Source organism: Phyllobates terribilis, unplaced genomic scaffold, assembly GCF_046119375.1.
Source record: "Phyllobates terribilis strain yellow unplaced genomic scaffold, ASM4611937v1 Scaffold_175__1_contigs__length_3988992, whole genome shotgun sequence".
Taxonomy (NCBI): domain Eukaryota; kingdom Metazoa; phylum Chordata; class Amphibia; order Anura; family Dendrobatidae; genus Phyllobates; species Phyllobates terribilis.
The window spans coordinates 3,480,711-3,505,807 of NW_027362935.1; the positions used below are offsets into that span (position 1 = coordinate 3,480,711).

General features: G+C 45.8%; 9 non-coding genes and 6 pseudogenes across 9 annotated transcripts; all 15 read left to right on the forward strand.

Moving 5' to 3' along the window:
* The first annotated feature begins 131 nt into the window (after positions 1 to 131).
* Positions 132 to 339, forward strand: LOC141212494 (U2 spliceosomal RNA; annotated as a pseudogene).
* Positions 340 to 6,729: 6,390 nt separating this feature from the next.
* On the forward strand, positions 6,730 to 6,914 carry LOC141212491 (U2 spliceosomal RNA). Its single transcript, XR_012282247.1, has one exon. It is a non-coding gene; the product is annotated as a U2 spliceosomal RNA (small nuclear RNA).
* A 1,115-nt stretch (positions 6,915 to 8,029) lies between these two features.
* On the forward strand, positions 8,030 to 8,220 carry LOC141212449 (U2 spliceosomal RNA). The gene has a single exon (XR_012282207.1). It is a non-coding gene; the product is annotated as a U2 spliceosomal RNA (small nuclear RNA).
* Positions 8,221 to 9,335: 1,115 nt separating this feature from the next.
* On the forward strand, positions 9,336 to 9,526 carry LOC141212481 (U2 spliceosomal RNA). Its single transcript, XR_012282237.1, has one exon. It is a non-coding gene; the product is annotated as a U2 spliceosomal RNA (small nuclear RNA).
* Positions 9,527 to 10,641: 1,115 nt separating this feature from the next.
* On the forward strand, positions 10,642 to 10,757 carry LOC141212522 (U2 spliceosomal RNA; annotated as a pseudogene).
* Positions 10,758 to 11,281: 524 nt separating this feature from the next.
* Positions 11,282 to 11,463, forward strand: LOC141212485 (U2 spliceosomal RNA). The gene has a single exon (XR_012282241.1). It is a non-coding gene; the product is annotated as a U2 spliceosomal RNA (small nuclear RNA).
* Positions 11,464 to 12,578: 1,115 nt separating this feature from the next.
* On the forward strand, positions 12,579 to 12,769 carry LOC141212450 (U2 spliceosomal RNA). The gene has a single exon (XR_012282208.1). It is a non-coding gene; the product is annotated as a U2 spliceosomal RNA (small nuclear RNA).
* Positions 12,770 to 13,884: 1,115 nt separating this feature from the next.
* LOC141212482 (U2 spliceosomal RNA) lies at positions 13,885 to 14,075 on the forward strand. Its single transcript, XR_012282238.1, has one exon. It is a non-coding gene; the product is annotated as a U2 spliceosomal RNA (small nuclear RNA).
* Positions 14,076 to 15,184: 1,109 nt separating this feature from the next.
* Positions 15,185 to 15,300, forward strand: LOC141212523 (U2 spliceosomal RNA; annotated as a pseudogene).
* Positions 15,301 to 15,824: 524 nt separating this feature from the next.
* LOC141212486 (U2 spliceosomal RNA) lies at positions 15,825 to 16,006 on the forward strand. The gene has a single exon (XR_012282242.1). It is a non-coding gene; the product is annotated as a U2 spliceosomal RNA (small nuclear RNA).
* Positions 16,007 to 17,121: 1,115 nt separating this feature from the next.
* Positions 17,122 to 17,312, forward strand: LOC141212451 (U2 spliceosomal RNA). The gene has a single exon (XR_012282209.1). It is a non-coding gene; the product is annotated as a U2 spliceosomal RNA (small nuclear RNA).
* Positions 17,313 to 18,427: 1,115 nt separating this feature from the next.
* Positions 18,428 to 18,618, forward strand: LOC141212452 (U2 spliceosomal RNA). The gene has a single exon (XR_012282210.1). It is a non-coding gene; the product is annotated as a U2 spliceosomal RNA (small nuclear RNA).
* A 1,115-nt stretch (positions 18,619 to 19,733) lies between these two features.
* Positions 19,734 to 19,825, forward strand: LOC141212538 (U2 spliceosomal RNA; annotated as a pseudogene).
* A 794-nt stretch (positions 19,826 to 20,619) lies between these two features.
* On the forward strand, positions 20,620 to 20,798 carry LOC141212511 (U2 spliceosomal RNA; annotated as a pseudogene).
* A 1,115-nt stretch (positions 20,799 to 21,913) lies between these two features.
* LOC141212519 (U2 spliceosomal RNA) lies at positions 21,914 to 21,991 on the forward strand (annotated as a pseudogene).
* Positions 21,992 to 25,097: the final 3,106 nt, after the last annotated feature.

The following is a 25,097-nucleotide window of genomic DNA, read 5'->3' on the forward strand; positions in this document are numbered from 1 at the left end:
TTTTGTCCCTGTTCCTCGCTGTAGCCTTTTGGCTCGGAGGGACGGGGAATGGTTTGGGGGACCCTTCTCCTTTTGGAGAGGGTTTCAATTAGACCAGCATCCTAGTGCACTTTTTTTGTGGCACTTGTCACTTTTTTAAGCGCACTCGGGTTTTGTACACGAATTCGGGCTTAAAAAAAGAAAAAATCTGTTCTTATCAGTTTAATATCTGATACGTCCCCTATCTGGGGACCATATATTAAATGGATTTTTAGAACAGGGAGATGGAAAAAGAGCTTGCTCTGTCCACTCCACGCATTGACCTGGTATTGCAGTATCTCCAGGACCGGTGCACCCCTTCTTTAATGCAGTTTCTAAAATCAGAAAGAATTGAATTCAATGTTTTTTGTTCATTTTGCTTGTTTGTCGGATTTTGGGATGGACTCTTTGGCTTTGCTTTTCTTCTCCTCATTGGATTTTTCATGTTCAAAGTTGCAGAAGCCAGATTACAAGCTCATTTTGGTTCAACTTCAGCAACTGTGCATTGCATTGCCATGTAATGTGATGCAATGCTATCTTTCTAGCTCTCCCTTTTTACTTCCTTTTGGATAAACAGACATATTAGGCAAGCATTTTGGAGCTTTCACCTAAATAACTACAGGTGGTGAGATAAGCTGCACAATATAATTGACCTTTCAGTATATTGTTGCACACACACCATCTATTTAGCAAATGCCCTTGTTATCAACAGCAGCCTTTTAAACTCACCTGAGCTAACAGGTATGTGCGCTGGTTACTCTGCTGCGCTTAAAATTTCTTTTTTGGTTTGCTACAATGCCTTTTCTGAAACGTTGTCTCCTTCTGCTGGAACACTGACTTCTTTCATTTAATGCCTGCAGACTATAAAAGAGAACCCAACCCAAAAAGTTTGGTTGATTAGTCTGTGGCATTCTGTTAAACTGTTGCTTATGGCGGTCTCTGTGAGCTTCTCAGCGACATTCAGCCAGCCAGGTATCCTGCCTGCAGTAGATGGAATGTGGCAATGGAACGCTGGCTGCGCGTGTCATAATAGGCTCTGAGCCTTTATATACCTGTGCACAGCAGCAGCCACCTTCAGTCTGCTGCTGGACAGCCAGCAGCAGCAGCAGCAGGAGAGGTATGTAATCAGGAGCCCTCCTGCTAAGGGTAGACAGCTGCTCGTTCCACCCCACCCCCCGCCTTAATTGGTTCTCCTCCCTTCCAACGGTGTTGAGGCGGGTGGGAACAGCAGGGGGTGAAGGTGCTGTGTTTAAAGAGGTGGAGTTATGCAGATCTAAAACGCGTGGATTGCAGCAGCAGCAAGCCGAAAAGTGCAGGCATGTAAGGGATCTAGAGGTTGACAACATGTCTTCTTAACGGGAGTCCAGGAGCTCATCTCCACAAATGGACTTTTCAGGATCCTTGGGTGGCTCCGTAGTTTGAAACCAATTCTGGTTATCGCTTCTCGGCCTTTTGGCTACGATCAAGTGCTTTATTGCAGGAGATTGTGGTTGAAGGGCACTCGGGTACCCCTCTCCTTGGCCTGGCAGGATCGTCCACTTTGGTGGACTTAACCTGCTTGCTGCTATTAGGGAGAGGGCTTAGTCCCAGGGTAACGAGTTGCGATCCCCCAGCTTCCAGGTGTTTTTCGCTGCAAGAACACTGGGAGCGCAGATTGCAAGCGGCTGCAATTTGCAACCTTGTTGCCTTTTTCCATGGAGGTTGACCCTAACCTCGTGCCTCTTTATGCGAGGCTAAAAAACTCTATCCGAGTTCACTTCACGGCGGGTGGCTCGGATATGAGGAAATTAGGGTATGTAGTCCAGGACGTGCTCAGGAACCTTCTTGGCGTACAAAGGAATGAAATTCTCTCCATCCAGGATTATCCCAGAAGAGGTGACTATGACATCACATTCACCGGAGAAGGTATTTTTAGAGATGTACTAGAAAAGTTAAAAAAAGTTGAAAATAGTCCTGTTTTGAAAGGGATACAAATTGTTGAGCACGTCCTGGGTGAGGTAAGACTGGTTATTGTAAAAATATTTTCGCCCTTTGTTTCTGCTCCAGAAGTAATGTCATTTCTAGCAATTTATTTTAAAAGTGTTAAATGTATTGGGAAGATATTAAACGAATATAACATATGGACATCTAAGTGGAAATTCCTTGTGAAGTGTACAAGAGATCCAAATACACCAGGTGGTATACGGCTCCCCCCTGCCCGTTTCAAAATTGGGCAAACAAATGGGGATTTCTTCTTTTCTGGGATGCCAGTATATTGCAGAAATTGTGGGCGCTATGGTCATTCAAAAGAAAACTGTCATGTATCATGTAGAAATTGTGCTAGTGAAGAACATGAGACAAAAGAATGCCCTAAGGAAAAGAAATGCAGTTTTTGCCAGACTCCAGGTCACTTTTATTTTTCTTGCCCTCACAGATTTCGGGAAGATGAGCAAAAGGGGAAGTCCAAGACGTCCGACCAAGGACCAAAAGATCAGACCACCCCTCAGGAGGAGGAACAACAACCTGGAGCCTCTGGAGACAATAAGGGCGTACCAAATAGTGAAGTGTCTCCAGAGTCTATGACAGGTAAAATACCAAATCCCAAAACCTGGCTGCAGGACCTGCGGGAGTCCAAAAGGAGGGCTGAGAAGGAGCAGAAGGGCACTACTGGTAAGGTCAAAAGGGACCGGCAAAAGGCCGACACAGAAGCCCATGCCCAGTCTGGGTCTCCTAGTGCTGAGGGCGCTGAGTGGATAAAGGTGGGTCCTAAGAAAAAGAAAAAGGGTGGTTCGGAGGAGGCAGCAGGAGGTGAACAGATGGACACTTCTCCAGAAGGGGACGTGGACGCTGGACCCTCAGGGGTTTCGGTCTCCGCTGCTACAGGTGGGGACCGGGATCTTGCTGCCTCTGAAGAGTCAGAGGCTCTGCCTTGTGCGCAACCTCCTCCTTTAGGACGACCTTCTACAGGTCAAACAGGGGCGTCGGAACCCCTCGGGGACCCACCTGATGAGGAACTGCATGGCCAGCCAATGGAGACCCAGCGGGTTCTGCCAGCCAGCCCTCCGAGCTATGCCAGTGTAGCGTCGGGTTTATATAAATGTGGTAATCTTTCCTCCTCCACGGAGACTCTCGTGACGATAATATCAGATGAGGAGGGAGGCGCAAGCCCAGTGGTCTGATCAGGTTCATCGGACAGGTAAATCCGTTGCTCTTAGTTACCTAAGTAAAATTTCTACATTTTCTAATGATGGCTGAACTCAAAGGTATTTCCCTCAACGTGAGAGGCATAAAATCTAACACGAGAAGAACTGCTCTTTTTAATTTTTTTACGTGTTTTACTGCATCTGTATTTTTTCTGCAAGAATGTAATATCCCACATGAAATGTCATATCAAAAATATAAAGATGAGTGGAAGTGTGGGCCATCTGTCTGGTCCGGATCGAATGCTGCAGGATCAGCGGGTGTAGCCATACTTTTTAAAGGGAACGTTTTAATTGATTTTATTCAGGAAATTTTACCAGGTCGTATTTTATTAGTGAAAGCTTTTATTGATGGAATTAGATGGCAGTTTTTAAATTTTTATGGATCCCCAGAGAAAAATGAAAGAGCCGAAATGCTTGATCTTTTACCATTATTTATTAATAACTCTGAACCTTTTATCTTAGCAGGGGATTTTAATTGTGTTTTTAAAAGGTGAAAACCGGCGCTCCAGCTCTGTAAGCAGGAACTACGATAAAACCTCAGGTATGCTACATGATATAGTCAAAGATGCTAAATTGATAGACATATATAAAGAGTGTCATAGTGACAGCACAGAGGACGCCGGTTTCACTTGGAGCAATGCTAATTGTAGCTCTAGGATTGATTTTATTTTTGGTTCAGATAAAACAATACCTGCCAAATGTGAAGTTTTAACTAATATATTTTCAGACCATAAACTTTTATCCTTTACCATAGAAGTAAATGACAACAAAAAATGTGGTAAGAAAAGCTGGAAAATGAACGTATCCCTTTTAACCGACCCGCAGATTTTATCAGATTTTATTGAGTTTTATAGGAAATGTAGAAAAGGGAAAAAAACAAATGAGACTATGAGTGTATGGTGGGATAGAATGAAAGTAAAAATAAAAGACTTTTTTATTAAAAAGAGTATATGTAAAGCCAAAGAAAAATATGAAGAATATAGAATTTTAAATACCCGCCTACAAACATTGTTTAAGCTCAGAGACAATGGGATAGATGTACAAGTTGATATTTCAAACTTAAAAGAAGAGATTTCAAAATGGCTAGAACAAAAAGGAAAAGAGATAATTTTTCGTTCTAGAGTACAACATATAGAAGAAAATGAAAAGTGTTCCAGATATTTTTTTAGGAAAAATAAAAAAGAAAAAGTGATAATTGACCATATAGATGGTGAGAATAATATAAAAAATATGCTGGGTAAAGTTGAGGTTTTTTTTTCTAATCTTTTTAATGGAAAAAATATAGATAATAAATTAATGGATGATTCGCTGCAAGGACTAACAGCTGTTTTAGATCCCGCATCCCAAGAGTTTTTATCCCAAGTTTTAACGGAACAAGAAGTGTTAAAAACTATTAAAAGTTTTAAAACTGGAAAGGTCCCTGGTCCTGATGGCATCCCAATAGAATTTTATGTATGTTTTTATGATATTTTAAAAGATGATTTGTTTTATTTGTTTACTGAGGTTTTTAATAATAAGGTTTTATTAAATTCCTGGAAGAAAGGTGAAGTCTCCCTCCTATACAAAAAAGGCGATAAATCAAAATTAGAAAACTGGAGACCAATAACACTTTTAAATTGTGACTATAAAATAATGGCTAAAATTTGTGCAAATCGTCTAAAAGAAGTCATCAGCAAAGTTATTCATTCTAATCAAGTGTGTGGGGTGCCGGGGCGCAGTATATGGGACAATCTGAATTTAGTGAAAGACTGTATTGAGGATGTGAAAGACAGAAAGGGGAAAATGGCGATTTTATCTATTGATTTTGAAAAAGCATTTGACCGTGTCTCACACTTTTATCTTTTTAAAGTTTTAGAGAAAATGGGCATACCAGAAGGGTTTTTACTATCGCTTAAAGCATTTTACAAGGATTGTACAAGTAAGATTTTAGTGAATGGTTTTAAGACACAAGAGGTATTTTTACGGTCAGGGGTGAAACAGGGATGCCCTCTGTCCCCCCTACTGTTTATCTGTGCACTGGAACCAATGTTATGTGCAATACGCCAAAATAAACAGATATGCGGTGTCCCTCTGCCTGGAAGCGGTGGTTTGGGGGCCAAGGTTGTAGGCTACATGGATGACGTGGCGGTCTTGTGTACAGATGCACCATCACTTACGGCCACTCTCCATCAAGTGCAATCCTTTTGTCTAGCTTCTGGTTTTAAAATCAATTTTAATAAGTGTAACATTTTAAGTGTTGGGGGATGATTTTACGTGATGTACCAATTAATGTCTCCGAATCCATTTCCATTTTAGGTATATCATTCACTGAAAATAATGATGGTTATAATAGTTGGGAAACAGTTACACAGAAAGTAAATACGAAAATATGTATGTGGAACATGAGGAGACTTACAATGGAGGGTAAAGTATTGGTTTTAAAGATGGTGATTTTACCTCTTTTATTGTATCTTAGCATGGTTTTCCCCCCGCCTGTTAATGTTTTAAAAAAGATAACCAAAACCTGTTTTACCTTCTTTTGGAACTCAAAAATGGAAAAGCTGAAAAGAGAAATCGTGATGAAATCAAAAGTAAAAGGTGGTAAAGATTTTCCAGATTTTAATAGGTTTCTTTTAATCCATCTGTTCGTTTACTGTTTTAATGCCCTTTTTAAGAATCACTATTGGTCCTTTTTTATGCGTTTTAATACAGGATTTTTTATGAGAAAGTTTGGATGGTATGAAGTTAATATATCTGTGCCCCATGCTTTTAATTTGTCGACGCATTATGAGATTTTAAGGAAAATAGTGTCCGATTTTAATTTAGGGACTAAGAAAATAGAGGAATTAAGAAATAGTAAGAAACTAATTAAAGAAATACGTAAAAGTGAGGAAATATGTAATGTTGACAGATATGATGATGACAAATCTATGTCTATCTGGAAAATGATTAACGTTTTTTATCTTTTTAATGAACAGAGAGATCTGGCTTGGAGTTGCATGCACCGCTGTCTTCCTTGCCGGGCATTCCAATACAGAAGAGGATTTGTGAGGTCTGCCATCTGCTCAAGAGCCGGATGCCAAGACGAGGAAACGGTGGAACATCTATTATGGACATGTAATTTTGCAAAGGATTTCTGGAGAAGACTGCTCCCCCTACTGGAAAGGGTGGCAGACCTCAAGGACTTTACATATAAAACTGTGCTATACGGACTTATGGAATGCCCCACAATGGACCAGTACACAATGGCTTGGAAGACAGTGAACTGCGCCAAGTCATCTCTCTGGAAAGCGCGCAACATTGCTATTTTTAAACAAGATGTTTTATCAGTGAATGATGTTTTAAGTTTATGTTTATGTGAAATGTATACTTATTATTTAATTGACAAAAAGAAGAATGTACATATTTCCAAAAAATGGCTTGTTGACCAATGGAACCTAATTATTTAAAATCTTTGTATTTTTTTGTTTTGTAAATTTCATTTGTCTTTTAACGTTTGGTATTTGTTTAATTATGCTTGTAATTTGTTAAAGTTTTAATAAACGGTTTTATCCCTCTGCAGGGGATAGCCAAATTAAAAAATCTGTTCTTATCAGTTTAATATCTGATACGTCCCCTATCTGGGGACCATATATTAAATGGATTTTTAGAACAGGGAGATGGAAAAAGAGCTTGCTCTGTCCACTCCACGCATTGACCTGGTATTGCAGTATCTCCAGGACCGGTGCACCCCTTCTTTAATGCAGTTTCTAAAATCAGAAAGAATTGAATTCAATGTTTTTTGTTCATTTTGCTTGTTTGTCGGATTTTGGGATGGACTCTTTGGCTTTGCTTTTCTTCTCCTCATTGGATTTTTCATGTTCAAAGTTGCAGAAGCCAGATTACAAGCTCATTTTGGTTCAACTTCAGCAACTGTGCATTGCATTGCCATGTAATGTGATGCAATGCTATCTTTCTAGCTCTCCCTTTTTACTTCCTTTTGGATAAACAGACATATTAGGCAAGCATTTTGGAGCTTTCACCTAAATAACTACAGGTGGTGAGATAAGCTGCACAATATAATTGACCTTTCAGTATATTGTTGCACACACACCATCTATTTAGCAAATGCCCTTGTTATCAACAGCAGCCTTTTAAACTCACCTGAGCTAACAGGTATGTGCGCTGGTTACTCTGCTGCGCTTAAAATTTCTTTTTTGGTTTGCTACAATGCCTTTTCTGAAACGTTGTCTCCTTCTGCTGGAACACTGACTTCTTTCATTTAATGCCTGCAGACTATAAAAGAGAACCCAACCCAAAAAGTTTGGTTGATTAGTCTGTGGCATTCTGTTAAACTGTTGCTTATGGCGGTCTCTGTGAGCTTCTCAGCGACATTCAGCCAGCCAGGTATCCTGCCTGCAGTAGATGGAATGTGGCAATGGAACGCTGGCTGCGCGTGTCATAATAGGCTCTGAGCCTTTATATACCTGTGCACAGCAGCAGCCACCTTCAGTCTGCTGCTGGACAGCCAGCAGCAGCAGCAGCAGGAGAGGTATGTAATCAGGAGCCCTCCTGCTAAGGGTAGACAGCTGCTCGTTCCACCCCACCCCCCGCCTTAATTGGTTCTCCTCCCTTCCAACGGTGTTGAGGCGGGTGGGAACAGCAGGGGGTGAAGGTGCTGTGTTTAAAGAGGTGGAGTTATGCAGATCTAAAACGCGTGGATTGCAGCAGCAGCAAGCCGAAAAGTGCAGGCATGTAAGGGATCTAGAGGTTGACAACATGTCTTCTTAACGGGAGTCCAGGAGCTCATCTCCACAAATGGACTTTTCAGGATCCTTGGGTGGCTCCGTAGTTTGAAACCAATTCTGGTTATCGCTTCTCGGCCTTTTGGCTAAGATCAAGTGTAGTATCTGTTCTTATCAGTTTAATATCTGATACGTCCCCTATCTGGGGACCATATATTAAATGGATTTTTAGAACAGGGAGATGGAAAAAGAGCTTGCTCTGTCCACTCCACGCATTGACCTGGTATTGCAGTATCTCCAGGACCGGTGCACCCCTTCTTTAATGCAGTTTCTAAAATGAGAAAGAATTGAATTCAATGTTTTTTGTTCATTTTGCTTGTTTGTCGGATTTTGGGATGGACTCTTTGGCTTTGCTTTTCTTCTCCTCATTGGATTTTTCATGTTCAAAGTTGCAGAAGCCAGATTACAAGCTCATTTTGGTTCAACTTCAGCAACTGTGCATTGCATTGCCATGTAATGTGATGCAATGCTATCTTTCTAGCTCTCCCTTTTTACTTCCTTTTGGATAAACAGACATATTAGGCAAGCATTTTGGAGCTTTCACCTAAATAACTACAGGTGGTGAGATAAGCTGCACAATATAATTGACCTTTCAGTATATTGTTGCACACACACCATCTATTTAGCAAATGCCCTTGTTATCAACAGCAGCCTTTTAAACTCACCTGAGCTAACAGGTATGTGCGCTGGTTACTCTGCTGCGCTTAAAATTTCTTTTTTGGTTTGCTACAATGCCTTTTCTGAAACGTTGTCTCCTTCTGCTGGAACACTGACTTCTTTCATTTAATGCCTGCAGACTATAAAAGAGAACCCAACCCAAAAAGTTTGGTTGATTAGTCTGTGGCATTCTGTTAAACTGTTGCTTATGGCGGTCTCTGTGAGCTTCTCAGCGACATTCAGCCAGCCAGGTATCCTGCCTGCAGTAGATGGAATGTGGCAATGGAACGCTGGCTGCGTGTGTCATAATAGGCTCTGAGCCTTTATATACCTGTGCACAGCAGCAGCCACCTTCAGTCTGCTGCTGGACAGCCAGCAGCAGCAGCAGCAGGAGAGGTATGTAATCAGGAGCCCTCCTGCTAAGGGTAGACAGCTGCTCGTTCCACCCCACCCCCCGCCTTAATTGGTTCTCCTCCCTTCCAACGGTGTTGAGGCGGGTGGGAACAGCAGGGGGTGAAGGTGCTGTGTTTAAAGAGGTGGAGTTATGCAGATCTAAAACGCGTGGATTGCAGCAGCAGCAAGCCGAAAAGTGCAGGCATGTAAGGGATCTAGAGGTTGACAACATGTCTTCTTAACGGGAGTCCAGGAGCTCATCTCCACAAATGGACTTTTCAGGATCCTTGGGTGGCTCCGTAGTTTGAAACCAATTCTGGTTATCGCTTCTCGGCCTTTTGGTTAAGATCAAGCGTAGTATCTGTTCTTATCAGTTTAATATCTGATACGTCCCCTATCTGGGGACCATATATTAAATGGATTTTTAGAACAGGGAGATGGAAAAAGAGCTTGCTCTGTCCACTCCACGCATTGACCTGGTATTGCAGTATCTCCAGGACCGGTGCACCCCTTCTTTAATGCAGTTTCTAAAATCAGAAAGAATTGAATTCAATGTTTTTTGTTCATTTTGCTTGTTTGTCGGATTTTGGGATGGACTCTTTGGCTTTGCTTTTCTTCTCCTCATTGGATTTTTCATGTTCAAAGTTGCAGAAGCCAGATTACAAGCTCATTTTGGTTCAACTTCAGCAACTGTGCATTGCATTGCCATGTAATGTGATGCAATGCTATCTTTCTAGCTCTCCCTTTTTACTTCCTTTTGGATAAACAGACATATTAGGCAAGCATTTTGGAGCTTTCACCTAAATAACTACAGGTGGTGAGATAAGCTGCACAATATAATTGACCTTTCAGTATATTGTTGCACACACACCATCTATTTAGCAAATGCCCTTGTTATCAACAGCAGCCTTTTAAACTCACCTGAGCTAACAGGTATGTGCGCTGGTTACTCTGCTGCGCTTAAAATTTCTTTTTTGGTTTGCTACAATGCCTTTTCTGAAACGTTGTCTCCTTCTGCTGGAACACTGACTTCTTTCATTTAATGCCTGCAGACTATAAAAGAGAACCCAACCCAAAAAGTTTGGTTGATTAGTCTGTGGCATTCTGTTAAACTGTTGCTTATGGCGGTCTCTGTGAGCTTCTCAGCGACATTCAGCCAGCCAGGTATCCTGCCTGCAGTAGATGGAATGTGGCAATGGAACGCTGGCTGCGCGTGTCATAATAGGCTCTGAGCCTTTATATACCTGTGCACAGCAGCAGCCACCTTCAGTCTGCTGCTGGACAGCCAGCAGCAGCAGCAGCAGGAGAGGTATGTAATCAGGAGCCCTCCTGCTAAGGGTAGACAGCTGCTCGTTCCACCCCACCCCCCGCCTTAATTGGTTCTCCTCCCTTCCAACGGTGTTGAGGCGGGTGGGAACAGCAGGGGGTGAAGGTGCTGTGTTTAAAGAGGTGGAGTTATGCAGATCTAAAACGCGTGGATTGCAGCAGCAGCAAGCCGAAAAGTGCAGGCATGTAAGGGATCTAGAGGTTGACAACATGTCTTCTTAACGGGAGTCCAGGAGCTCATCTCCACAAATGGACTTTTCAGGATCCTTGGGTGGCTCCGTAGTTTGAAACCAATTCTGGTTATCGCTTCTCGGCCTTTTGGCTAAGATCAAGTGTAGTATCTTTTGAAAAGGCAGTTTTGTCCTTGGGCTGCCCTAGTAAATTGATGCATATTACACACTGGTTTGGTGCACTTGTTAGTACGCCAGGTGGCTCATAGAGTTATCTGATGGAAAACATGGCCCTCCAGGATCGAAGTCACTAGGCTGGGTAAGTGTGAGGGCTTTGGAGCAATGTGCCCCAGGAGTAGGCGCCCTGGTGGGAGTCCAAGCTTACTGGGACTGGGAAACCCAGAAAGACTTGGCTTCGTAGCACGCCGCACCTTTGCCAATCATACTTTCTGAGCAACCCCCCCTATTCCTGGCCTCCGGGCTAGGAAGGGGAATTTTTATAAACCCGGTCGGAGGTCCGGTCAGCTTTGGGCTGAGAAACCAACACAGGCTCCAGCTCCACTAGGGTGGCAGCCTAGATGGAAGCTGGGAGCACGAAAACGGCTCTTCTCCGGCTTCGGCTAGGGAGAGCATCGGAGATCCCTGACCCTCGCTGTGGCCTTCTGGCTCGGAGGGATGGGGATGGTTTATTGGGGACCCTCTCCTCCGGGAAGGGTCCACATGAATCCTCGCCTCGTGCGCTGTTTTGGTGTGACTTCGGTCACATTTTTCAGTGCCTTGGATGCAGCTTCAATCAAAAAATCTGTTCTTATCAGTTTAATATCTGATACGTCCCCTATCTGGGGACCATATATTAAATGGATTTTTAGAACAGGGAGATGGAAAAAGAGCTTGCTCTGTCCACTCCACGCATTGACCTGGTATTGCAGTATCTCCAGGACCGGTGCACCCCTTCTTTAATGCAGTTTCTAAAATCAGAAAGAATTGAATTCAATGTTTTTTGTTCATTTTGCTTGTTTGTCGGATTTTGGGATGAACTCTTTGGCTTTGCTTTTCTTCTCCTCATTGGATTTTTCATGTTCAAAGTTGCAGAAGCCAGATTACAAGCTCATTTTGGTTCAACTTCAGCAACTGTGCATTGCATTGCCATGTAATGTGATGCAATGCTATCTTTCTAGCTCTCCCTTTTTACTTCCTTTTGGATAAACAGACATATTAGGCAAGCATTTTGGAGCTTTCACCTAAATAACTACAGGTGGTGAGATAAGCTGCACAATATAATTGACCTTTCAGTATATTGTTGCACACACACCATCTATTTAGCAAATGCCCTTGTTATCAACAGCAGCCTTTTAAACTCACCTGAGCTAACAGGTATGTGCGCTGGTTACTCTGCTGCGCTTAAAATTTCTTTTTTGGTTTGCTACAATGCCTTTTCTGAAACGTTGTCTCCTTCTGCTGGAACACTGACTTCTTTCATTTAATGCCTGCAGACTATAAAAGAGAACCCAACCCAAAAAGTTTGGTTGATTAGTCTGTGGCATTCTGTTAAACTGTTGCTTATGGCGGTCTCTGTGAGCTTCTCAGCGACATTCAGCCAGCCAGATATCCTGCCTGCAGTAGATGGAATGTGGCAATGGAACGCTGGCTGCGCGTGTCATAATAGGCTCTGAGCCTTTATATACCTGTGCACAGCAGCAGCCACCTTCAGTCTGCTGCTGGACAGCCAGCAGCAGCAGCAGCAGGAGAGGTATGTAATCAGGAGCCCTCCTGCTAAGGGTAGACAGCTGCTCGTTCCACCCCACCCCCCGCCTTAATTGGTTCTCCTCCCTTCCAACGGTGTTGAGGCGGGTGGGAACAGCAGGGGGTGAAGGTGCTGTGTTTAAAGAGGTGGAGTTATGCAGATCTAAAACGCGTGGATTGCAGCAGCAGCAAGCCGAAAAGTGCAGGCATGTAAGGGATCTAGAGGTTGACAACATGTCTTCTTAACGGGAGTCCAGGAGCTCATCTCCACAAATGGACTTTTCAGGATCCTTGGGTGGCTCCGTAGTTTGAAACCAATTCTGGTTATCGCTTCTCGGCCTTTTGGCTAAGATCAAGTGTAGTATCTGTTCTTATCAGTTTAATATCTGATACGTCCCCTATCTGGGGACCATATATTAAATGGATTTTTAGAACAGGGAGATGGAAAAAGAGCTTGCTCTGTCCACTCCACGCATTGACCTGGTATTGCAGTATCTCCAGGACCGGTGCACCCCTTCTTTAATGCAGTTTCTAAAATGAGAAAGAATTGAATTCAATGTTTTTTGTTCATTTTGCTTGTTTGTCGGATTTTGGGATGGACTCTTTGGCTTTGCTTTTCTTCTCCTCATTGGATTTTTCATGTTCAAAGTTGCAGAAGCCAGATTACAAGCTCATTTTGGTTCAACTTCAGCAACTGTGCATTGCATTGCCATGTAATGTGATGCAATGCTATCTTTCTAGCTCTCCCTTTTTACTTCCTTTTGGATAAACAGACATATTAGGCAAGCATTTTGGAGCTTTCACCTAAATAACTACAGGTGGTGAGATAAGCTGCACAATATAATTGACCTTTCAGTATATTGTTGCACACACACCATCTATTTAGCAAATGCCCTTGTTATCAACAGCAGCCTTTTAAACTCACCTGAGCTAACAGGTATGTGCGCTGGTTACTCTGCTGCGCTTAAAATTTCTTTTTTGGTTTGCTACAATGCCTTTTCTGAAACGTTGTCTCCTTCTGCTGGAACACTGACTTCTTTCATTTAATGCCTGCAGACTATAAAAGAGAACCCAACCCAAAAAGTTTGGTTGATTAGTCTGTGGCATTCTGTTAAACTGTTGCTTATGGCGGTCTCTGTGAGCTTCTCAGCGACATTCAGCCAGCCAGGTATCCTGCCTGCAGTAGATGGAATGTGGCAATGGAACGCTGGCTGCGCGTGTCATAATAGGCTCTGAGCCTTTATATACCTGTGCACAGCAGCAGCCACCTTCAGTCTGCTGCTGGACAGCCAGCAGCAGCAGCAGCAGGAGAGGTATGTAATCAGGAGCCCTCCTGCTAAGGGTAGACAGCTGCTCGTTCCACCCCACCCCCCGCCTTAATTGGTTCTCCTCCCTTCCAACGGTGTTGAGGCGGGTGGGAACAGCAGGGGGTGAAGGTGCTGTGTTTAAAGAGGTGGAGTTATGCAGATCTAAAACGCGTGGATTGCAGCAGCAGCAAGCCGAAAAGTGCAGGCATGTAAGGGATCTAGAGGTTGACAACATGTCTTCTTAACGGGAGTCCAGGAGCTCATCTCCACAAATGGACTTTTCAGGATCCTTGGGTGGCTCCGTAGTTTGAAACCAATTCTGGTTATCGCTTCTCGGCCTTTTGGTTAAGATCAAGCGTAGTATCTGTTCTTATCAGTTTAATATCTGATACGTCCCCTATCTGGGGACCATATATTAAATGGATTTTTAGAACAGGGAGATGGAAAAAGAGCTTGCTCTGTCCACTCCACGCATTGACCTGGTATTGCAGTATCTCCAGGACCGGTGCACCCCTTCTTTAATGCAGTTTCTAAAATCAGAAAGAATTGAATTCAATGTTTTTTGTTCATTTTGCTTGTTTGTCGGATTTTGGGATGGACTCTTTGGCTTTGCTTTTCTTCTCCTCATTGGATTTTTCATGTTCAAAGTTGCAGAAGCCAGATTACAAGCTCATTTTGGTTCAACTTCAGCAACTGTGCATTGCATTGCCATGTAATGTGATGCAATGCTATCTTTCTAGCTCTCCCTTTTTACTTCCTTTTGGATAAACAGACATATTAGGCAAGCATTTTGGAGCTTTCACCTAAATAACTACAGGTGGTGAGATAAGCTGCACAATATAATTGACCTTTCAGTATATTGTTGCACACACACCATCTATTTAGCAAATGCCCTTGTTATCAACAGCAGCCTTTTAAACTCACCTGAGCTAACAGGTATGTGCGCTGGTTACTCTGCTGCGCTTAAAATTTCTTTTTTGGTTTGCTACAATGCCTTTTCTGAAACGTTGTCTCCTTCTGCTGGAACACTGACTTCTTTCATTTAATGCCTGCAGACTATAAAAGAGAACCCAACCCAAAAAGTTTGGTTGATTAGTCTGTGGCATTCTGTTAAACTGTTGCTTATGGCGGTCTCTGTGAGCTTCTCAGCGACATTCAGCCAGCCAGGTATCCTGCCTGCAGTAGATGGAATGTGGCAATGGAACGCTGGCTGCGCGTGTCATAATAGGCTCTGAGCCTTTATATACCTGTGCACAGCAGCAGCCACCTTCAGTCTGCTGCTGGACAGCCAGCAGCAGCAGGAGAGGTATGTAATCAGGAGCCCTCCTGCTAAGGGTAGACAGCTGCTCGTTCCACCCCACCCCCCGCCTTAATTGGTTCTCCTCCCTTCCAACGGTGTTGAGGCGGGTGGGAACAGCAGGGGGTGAAGGTGCTGTGTTTAAAGAGGTGGAGTTATGCAGATCTAAAACGCGTGGATTGCAGCAGCAGCAAGCCGAAAAGTGCAGGCATGTAAGGGATCTAGAGGTTGACAACATGTCTTCTTAACGGGAGTCCAGGAGCTCATCTCCACAAATGGACTTTTCAGGATCCTTGGGTGGCTCCGTAGTTTGAAACCAATTCTGGTTATCGCTTCTCGGCCTTTTGGCTAAGATCAAGTGTAGTATCTTTTGAAAAGGCAGTTTTGTCCTTGGGCTGCCCTAGTAAATTGATGCATATTACACACTGGTTTGGTGCACTTGTTAGTACGCCAGGTGGCTCATAGAGTTATCTGATGGAAAACATGGCCCTCCAGGATCGAAGTCACTAGGCTGGGTAAGTGTGAGGGCTTTGGAGCAATGTGCCCCAGGAGTAGGCGCCCTGGTGGGAGTCCAAGCTTACTGGGACTGGGAAACCCAGAAAGACTTGGCTTCGTAGCACGCCGCACCTTTGCCAATCATACTTTCTGAGCAACCCCCCCTATTCCTGGCCTCCGGGCTAGGAAGGGGAATTTTTATAAACCCGGTCGGAGGTCCGGTCAGCTTTGGGCTGAGAAACCAACACAGGCTCCAGCTCCACTAGGGTGGCAGCCTAGATGGAAGCTGGGAGCACGAAAACGGCTCTTCTCCGGCTTCGGCTAGGGAGAGCATCGGAGATCCCTGACCCTCGCTGTGGCCTTCTGGCTCGGAGGGATGGGGATGGTTTATTGGGGACCCTCTCCTCCGGGAAGGGTCCACATGAATCCTCGCCTCGTGCGCTGTTTTGGTGTGACTTCGGTCACATTTTTCAGTGCCTTGGATGCAGCTTCAATCAAAAAATCTGTTCTTATCAGTTTAATATCTGATACGTCCCCTATCTGGGGACCATATATTAAATGGATTTTTAGAACAGGGAGATGGAAAAAGAGCTTGCTCTGTCCACTCCACGCATTGACCTGGTATTGCAGTATCTCCAGGACCGGTGCACCCCTTCTTTAATGCAGTTTCTAAAATCAGAAAGAATTGAATTCAATGTTTTTTGTTCATTTTGCTTGTTTGTCGGATTTTGGGATGAACTCTTTGGCTTTGCTTTTCTTCTCCTCATTGGATTTTTCATGTTCAAAGTTGCAGAAGCCAGATTACAAGCTCATTTTGGTTCAACTTCAGCAACTGTGCATTGCATTGCCATGTAATGTGATGCAATGCTATCTTTCTAGCTCTCCCTTTTTACTTCCTTTTGGATAAACAGACATATTAGGCAAGCATTTTGGAGCTTTCACCTAAATAACTACAGGTGGTGAGATAAGCTGCACAATATAATTGACCTTTCAGTATATTGTTGCACACACACCATCTATTTAGCAAATGCCCTTGTTATCAACAGCAGCCTTTTAAACTCACCTGAGCTAACAGGTATGTGCGCTGGTTACTCTGCTGCGCTTAAAATTTCTTTTTTGGTTTGCTACAATGCCTTTTCTGAAACGTTGTCTCCTTCTGCTGGAACACTGACTTCTTTCATTTAATGCCTGCAGACTATAAAAGAGAACCCAACCCAAAAAGTTTGGTTGATTAGTCTGTGGCATTCTGTTAAACTGTTGCTTATGGCGGTCTCTGTGAGCTTCTCAGCGACATTCAGCCAGCCAGATATCCTGCCTGCAGTAGATGGAATGTGGCAATGGAACGCTGGCTGCGCGTGTCATAATAGGCTCTGAGCCTTTATATACCTGTGCACAGCAGCAGCCACCTTCAGTCTGCTGCTGGACAGCCAGCAGCAGCAGCAGCAGGAGAGGTATGTAATCAGGAGCCCTCCTGCTAAGGGTAGACAGCTGCTCGTTCCACCCCACCCCCCGCCTTAATTGGTTCTCCTCCCTTCCAACGGTGTTGAGGCGGGTGGGAACAGCAGGGGGTGAAGGTGCTGTGTTTAAAGAGGTGGAGTTATGCAGATCTAAAACGCGTGGATTGCAGCAGCAGCAAGCCGAAAAGTGCAGGCATGTAAGGGATCTAGAGGTTGACAACATGTCTTCTTAACGGGAGTCCAGGAGCTCATCTCCACAAATGGACTTTTCAGGATCCTTGGGTGGCTCCGTAGTTTGAAACCAATTCTGGTTATCGCTTCTCGGCCTTTTGGCTAAGATCAAGTGTAGTATCTGTTCTTATCAGTTTAATATCTGATACGTCCCCTATCTGGGGACCATATATTAAATGGATTTTTAGAACAGGGAGATGGAAAAAGAGCTTGCTCTGTCCACTCCACGCATTGACCTGGTATTGCAGTATCTCCAGGACCGGTGCACCCCTTCTTTAATGCAGTTTCTAAAATCAGAAAGAATTGAATTCAATGTTTTTTGTTCATTTTGCTTGTTTGTCGGATTTTGGGATGGACTCTTTGGCTTTGCTTTTCTTCTCCTCATTGGATTTTTCATGTTCAAAGTTGCAGAAGCCAGATTACAAGCTCATTTTGGTTCAACTTCAGCAACTGTGTATTGCATTGCCATGTAATGTGATGCAATGCTATCTTTCTAGCTCTCCCTTTTTACTTCCTTTTGGATAAACAGACATATTAGGCAAGCATTTTGGAGCTTTCACCTAAATAACTACAGGTGGTGAGATAAGCTGCACAATATAATTGACCTTTCAGTATATTGTTGCACACACACCATCTATTTAGCAAATGCCCTTGTTATCAACAGCAGCCTTTTAAACTCACCTGAGCTAACAGGTATGTGCGCTGGTTACTCTGCTGCGCTTAAAATTTCTTTTTTGGTTTGCTACAATGCCTTTTCTGAAACGTTGTCTCCTTCTGCTGGAACACTGACTTCTTTCATTTAATGCCTGCAGACTATAAAAGAGAACCCAACCCAAAAAGTTTGGTTGATTAGTCTGTGGCATTCTGTTAAACTGTTGCTTATGGCGGTCTCTGTGAGCTTCTCAGCGACATTCAGCCAGCCAGGTATCCTGCCTGCAGTAGATGGAATGTGGCAATGGAACGCTGGCTGCGCGTGTCATAATAGGCTCTGAGCCTTTATATACCTGTGCACAGCAGCAGCCACCTTCAGTCTGCTGCTGGACAGCCAGCAGCAGCAGCAGCAGGAGAGGTATGTAATCAGGAGCCCTCCTGCTAAGGGTAGACAGCTGCTCGTTCCACCCCACCCCCCGCCTTAATTGGTTCTCCTCCCTTCCAACGGTGTTGAGGCGGGTGGGAACAGCAGGGGGTGAAGGTGCTGTGTTTAAAGAGGTGGAGTTATGCAGATCTAAAACGCGTGGATTGCAGCAGCAGCAAGCCGAAAAGTGCAGGCATGTAAGGGATCTAGAGGTTGACAACATGTCTTCTTAACGGGAGTCCAGGAGCTCATCTCCACAAATGGACTTTTCAGGATCCTTGGGTGGCTCCGTAGTTTGAAACCAATTCTGGTTATCGCTTCTCGGCCTTTTGGCTAAGATCAAGTGTAGTATCTGTTCTTATCAGTTTAATATCTGATACGTCCCCTATCTGGGGACCATATATTAAATGGATTTTTAGAACAGGGAGATGGAAAAAGAGCTTGCTCTGTCCACTCCACGCATTGACCTGGTATTGCAGTATCTCCAGGACCGGTGCACCCCTTCTTTAATGCAGTTTCTAAAATCAGAAAGAATTGAATTCAATGTTTTTTGTTCATTTTGCTTGTTTGTCGGATTTTGGGATGGACTCTTTGGCTTTGCTTTTCTTCTCCTCATTGGATTTTTCATGTTCAAAGTTGCAGAAGCCAGATTACAAGCTCATTTTGGTTCAACTTCAGCAACTGTGCATTGCATTGCCATGTAATGTGATGCAATGCTATCTTTCTAGCTCTCCCTTTTTACTTCCTTTTGGATAAACAGACATATTAGGCAAGCATTTTGGAGCTTTCACCTAAATAACTACAGGTGGTGAGATAAGCTGCACAATATAATTGACCTTTCAGTATATTGTTGCACACACACCATCTATTTAGCAAATGCCCTTGTTATCAACAGCAGCCTTTTAAACTCACCTGAGCTAACAGGTATGTGCGCTGGTTACTCTGCTGCGCTTAAAATTTCTTTTTTGGTTTGCTACAATGCCTTTTCTGAAACGTTGTCTCCTTCTGCTGGAACACTGACTTCTTTCATTTAATGCCTGCAGACTATAAAAGAGAACCCAACCCAAAAAGTTTGGTTGATTAGTCTGTGGCATTCTGTTAAACTGTTGCTTATGGCGGTCTCTGTGAGCTTCTCAGCGACATTCAGCCAGCCAGGTATCCTGCCTGCAGTAGATGGAATGTGGCAATGGAACGCTGGCTGCGCGTGTCATAATAGGCTCTGAGCCTTTATATACCTGTGCACAGCAGCAGCCACCTTCAGTCTGCTGCTGGACAGCCAGCAGCAGCAGCAGCAGGAGAGGTATGTAATCAGGAGCCCTCCTGCTAAGGGTAGACAGCTGCTCGTTCCACCCCACCCCCCGCCTTAATTGGTTCTCCTCCCTTCCAACGGTGTTGAGGCGGGTGGGAACAGCAGGGGGTGAAGGTGCTGTGTTTAAAGAGGTGGAGTTATGCAGATCTAAAACGCGTGGATTGCAGCAGCAGCAAGCCGAAAAGTGCAGGCATGTAAGGGATCTAGAGGTTGACAACATGTCTTCTTAACGGGAGTCCAGGAGCTCATCTCCACAAATGGACTTTTCAGGATCCTTGGGTGGCTCCGTAGTTTGAAACCAATTCTGGTTATCGCTTCTCGGCCTTTTGGCTAAGATCAAGTGTAGTATCTTTCGAAAAGGCGGTTTTGGATGTTGGCCGCCCTAGTAGATTGATACATTATGCACACTGGGGTTTAGGCGCTTGTTAGTACGCCAGGTGGCTAATATAGTCATCTGGTGGAAAGCATGGCCCCCCAGGATCGACGCCATTGGGCCGGGGAAGATCGAAAGCCCGAAGTGTGAAGTGCCCCAGGAGTGGTGACCCTGGGGTGCCTTAACTCACTGGGATTGGGAACCCCACTTGAGTTTATGGCACATTTTCACAAGCACTTCAAATTTTCTTTCTTCGCACACACCCTTATTCCGGGCCTTCTGGCCTTAGGATGGGGAATTTTTCAATTCCCGGTCGAAGGTCCGGGCAGTATTATACTGTGAAACCTTCACTATTTATTTAATTTCTTTGTCACTGTGTGTCCACTTATTCACGTGTGTCACGTCCTACTAGGATTTTGTCGGGATGCGGTTCCCTTACGGGTTCCTCTCTTGGCAGGTCTAGGGGGGGAGTGTGTGGCCATCAGGTTCCGCTCCCCCCTGAACCCCCCTGGCTCTCCTCTTTCGGGAGGAGAGCGTTGTTGGCTCCCCTCTTCCGGGAGGGGAGCACAGTCTTTGGCTCCCAGTGCCTTGCTCGGGTGAGAACTCGGGCAGGTGCTGGGGGTAAGATTGGGTCGCCTCTGGCTTCGGCTGGAGGTGGCTTTTTGTCCCTGTTCCTCGCTGTGGCCTTTTGGCTCGGAGGGACGGGGAATGGTTTGGGGGACCCTTCTCCTTTTGGAGAGGGTTTCAAGAAGACCAGCATCCTAGTGCACTTTTTTTGTGGCACTTGTCACTTTTTTAAGCGCACTCGGGTTTTGTACACGAATTCGGGCTTTCAAAAAAAAAAAAAAATCTGTTCTTATCAGTTTAATATCTGATACGTCCCCTATCTGTGGACCATATATTAAATGGATTTTTAGAACAGGGAGATGGAAAAAGAGCTTGCTCTGTCCACTCCACGCATTGACCTGGTATTGCAGTATCTCCAGGACCGGTGCACCCCTTCTTTAATGCAGTTTCTAAAATCAGAAAGAATTGAATTCAATGTTTTTTGTTCATTTTGCTTGTTTGTCGGATTTTGGGATGGACTCTTTGGCTTTGCTTTTCTTCTCCTCATTGGATTTTTCATGTTCAAAGTTGCAGAAGCCAGATTACAAGCTCATTTTGGTTCAACTTCAGCAACTGTGCATTGCATTGCCATGTAATGTGATGCAATGCTATCTTTCTAGCTCTCCCTTTTTACTTCCTTTTGGATAAACAGACATATTAGGCAAGCATTTTGGAGCTTTCACCTAAATAACTACAGGTGGTGAGATAAGCTGCACAATATAATTGACCTTTCAGTATATTGTTGCACACACACCATCTATTTAGCAAATGCCCTTGTTATCAACAGCAGCCTTTTAAACTCACCTGAGCTAACAGGTATGTGCGCTGGTTACTCTGCTGCGCTTAAAATTTCTTTTTTGGTTTGCTACAATGCCTTTTCTGAAACGTTGTCTCCTTCTGCTGGAACACTGACTTCTTTCATTTAATGCCTGCAGACTATAAAAGAGAACCCAACCCAAAAAGTTTGTTTGATTAGTCTGTGGCATTCTGTTAAACTGTTGCTTATGGCGGTCTCTGTGAGCTTCTCAGCGACATTCAGCCAGCCAGGTATCCTGCCTGCAGTAGATGGAATGTGGCAATGGAACGCTGGCTGCGCGTGTCATAATAGGCTCTGAGCCTTTATATACCTGTGCACAGCAGCAGCCACCTTCAGTCTGCTACTGGACAGCCAGCAGCAGCAGCAGCAGGAGAGGTATGTAATCAGGAGCCCTCCTGCTAAGGGTAGACAGCTGCTCGTTCCACCCCACCCCCCGCCTTAATTGGTTCTCCTCCCTTCCAACGGTGTTGAGGCGGGTGGGAACAGCAGGGGGTGAAGGTGCTGTGTTTAAAGAGGTGGAGTTATGCAGATCTAAAACGCGTGGATTGCAGCAGCAGCAAGCCGAAAAGTGCAGGCATGTAAGGGATCTAGAGGTTGACAACATGTCTTCTTAACGGGAGTCCAGGAGCTCATCTCCACAAATGGACTTTTCAGGATCCTTGGGTGGCTCCGTAGTTTGAAACCAATTCTGGTTATCGCTTCTCGGCCTTTTGGCTAAGATCAAGTGTAGTATCTGTTCTTATAAGAACACAAGAGCTATGATCTACACTTGACGAGAGCGATCGAACTCGGAAGGAGAAGAGCTTCGGAGCCCAGCTGACATCGGAGAAGGAAGGCGGATATCGGTGGGAGGAAGAAGCTCTAAAGAATCCAGAAGAAGACGAAGACTCGGAGAAGAATCGGGCTGTCCTGTGGAATCTTCGAGGAAGAAAATCATCGAGACAAAGACCTTTCGGGGAATTTGTCCAGAACACGACGGGAGAAGAATCTGCATAGCTCCACCCATTCCGGGAAAAGTTCCAGATCCAGCTCCAAGAAGTAACTGCAGGAGGAAAGCCATGGCAAGCGCTGCGAGGAAGGCCGAAAAGAAGAGCCTGGAGCAGGGGACAGCCAGGAGGGCCCAGCCAGGACCCGATTCTGACCCCAAGGACTCTGCCTCCACGACTGGCCAGCAGAAGGGACCCCAGAAGCCCCGCCACGAAGCTCCAGCCCTGGAGCCATGGATGCGGCAGACGGTGGCCCTGAAGCTGAAGGAAGTGGATGGGAGGGTGCCGGACATGTCCTCGGACGTGTTCTGCCAGAAGATGCTGCTGGATCGAGGCTTCTCCAGGTCGGACACCCTCAGCATCCAGACCTTCTTGACGGGGATCTTATTCGTCACCTTCGCCACTGTGAACACCTGCAGGAGGTTCTGGGAAATGGTAAGCGCAAAAGGACCAGATAATTCTTTCTCTGCCTTTACAGGTAGCTGCCCTATCCAGAGGGACGAAAGGAGGATCACGGTCTCCATGCGCAACCCGCACACCCCAGGCCAAGACATCTGTACCTTCCTGAGACGCTTCTGTTTGGTTGTGAAGGAACCTTCTCACATCCTGAATGGACTCGGCATCTGGACAGGTAAGTGGTCGGTGACCGTTAGACTTCACAGGGACCTGGCGTACTCAGACGGACTTCGGCACCTGCCCCCGACATTCTCCCTGGGCAACTCCTACGGCCTCATCTATTACCCGGACATGCCGCGGAACTGCAGGAGATGCGGCAAGAACGGCCACGAGATGAAGGACTGCAAGGAGGATGCCTGCAGGATTTGTCGAGTGACGGGACACAGCTCGAAGGACTGCCCGAAGAAGACGTCCTGCAACCTGTGTGGGCTGGCGGCTCATCTGTACAAGGATTGCCCCAAGCGTGAGAGATCCTGGGCATCGGTGGTTGCGACGACCCCAGCTACGGAGGACAAGGACCCGATGACCAGGCCTGTGAAGTTCAAGGACGCGACGACCAAGGCCCCAGCGGCCAAGGCCGAGACGACCAAGGCCAAAGCGGTCAAGGAGTCGGTGGCCAAAGCCCCAGCGACGGTCCCAGCAGCTCCGAAGCAGAAGAAAAAGTCAAAGGAGGGTAAGAGTTCTGTCACCCCTCTCTCGATCCCTCCCCCTGCCACCCCCGTCCAATCCCCCCCCACCCCGGCCACCCCTGCTGAGGATTCCACTTCCTCTTCCTCCTTCCCCTACTCCTCAGCAGGTGTCCTTTCCCCTGCCCCGGCAGCCACTCTCCCTCCCCAGACCATGGTAGCGGTGGAATTAACCTTTCCTCCACCCGCCGCTATCTATTCCGAGGAGGATTTTCCCCTTCTTGTCTCCCCAGTTCCAACCCGGGGAAAGAGGAAGGTGGAGGACAGCCCTGCTACTGAATCCTCCAAAAAGAAGATTCTGGATTTCGTAGGCGAAAAGGAGGATACCCTCCCTGAGCCAGAAGAGATGGAGCACATGGTTGAGACCCTGGTGGCCGAGCCAGAAGAGGAGGAACTGGTGGTCGCCGAGATCGAGGCCGCGCTGCTTGACCAGATGGAGGAAGAGGGCCTGCTGGTGATCCCGTCACCAGCAGTCAACACCGACGAGGGACCACCCGACCGGAGTGGTAACTAAGGTGTATTGCCTGCGCTAACTTTTTCTTTTTTCCCTACATGATGGCTAATATTAACTTATTTTCCATTAATGTCAGGAGCATCAAGGACAAGTTCAGACGTCAGACTATTTATGCCTTCCTTACTTCCCAGTTGTGTGATGTTTATATGTTGCAGGAATGTTCCCTTCCCTCCTCTAGGTCCTTCAAACATCTGGCCAGGGAGTGGTCCCACGGTCCATCCTACTGGTCCGGTGGGTGTGACTGCAAGTCTGCGGGGGTCGAAATTCTGATCAGGGGGGGCGCATTCACACTTGAGTCCGTCCAGGAGCTCATCTGCGGCAGGGCTCTTGTTGTAGATGGCAACTGGGCGGGAGAACCTGTCAGGTTCATCAACGTGTATGCGTCCCCACTGAAGAATGAGCGTTTGGAGCTTTTCCAGACCCTGCGGCTTCAGCTTGCCACCACCAGGACCTTAGTGATGGCCGGGGATTTCAACTGCCCCATCGAGGAGGATGGTCGTAGTTCTGGCACATCTGCCAAGTTGGACATCACGTCCAAGCTGCTCATCGAGATGGTAACCGAGGCCTCTCTTCAGGACGTGGTGGGCTCCATGGGGAGAGGCTCCACGAACTATTCGTGGAGCCGACCCGATGGCTCACTCCGCTCCAGGATTGACTTTGTGTTCACCTCTCGGGCAGTCAGGCAGAGTAGGCACTCGATGGTCTCCTGCTTCTTCTCCGACCACAGAGCCATTCACTTACAAGGTGTCCTCGGCGACGGTTTTCCGTCCGGCCCCGGCTCCTGGAAGCTGAATTGTGCTCTGCTGGCTCAGGATGAAGTCGTGGAGGAGCTGAGAGCAGCCTACGCAATGTGGCAGTCCTACAAGGGTAGCTTCCAAACAGTCTCTGATTGGTGGGAATATGTTAAACTTGAGTTTCGCTGTTTCTTTCAGGCCAAGGGTCGACAACAGGCGTGTGAGAAGAGGAGGGACTTCAGAGGGCTGCAGCGCGAGCTGCGGTCGCTGCAGGACCTTCTTCACTGCGGCTGGGACGTGAGGGAGGAGCTGGAGGAGACCAAGAAGAGCCTGAAAAGGCACTTTGAGGAGGAGTCCAAGCGAATCGTCTTCCGTTCCAAAGTGGAGAATCTGGAGAAGGGTGAGAAATGTAACTCATTCTTTTTCAGGAAACTTCATGCCGGTCACACGCCCCTGAACGAGCTGCGAGACGAGAGCGGAAACATGCGACGTGGGAAGGAGG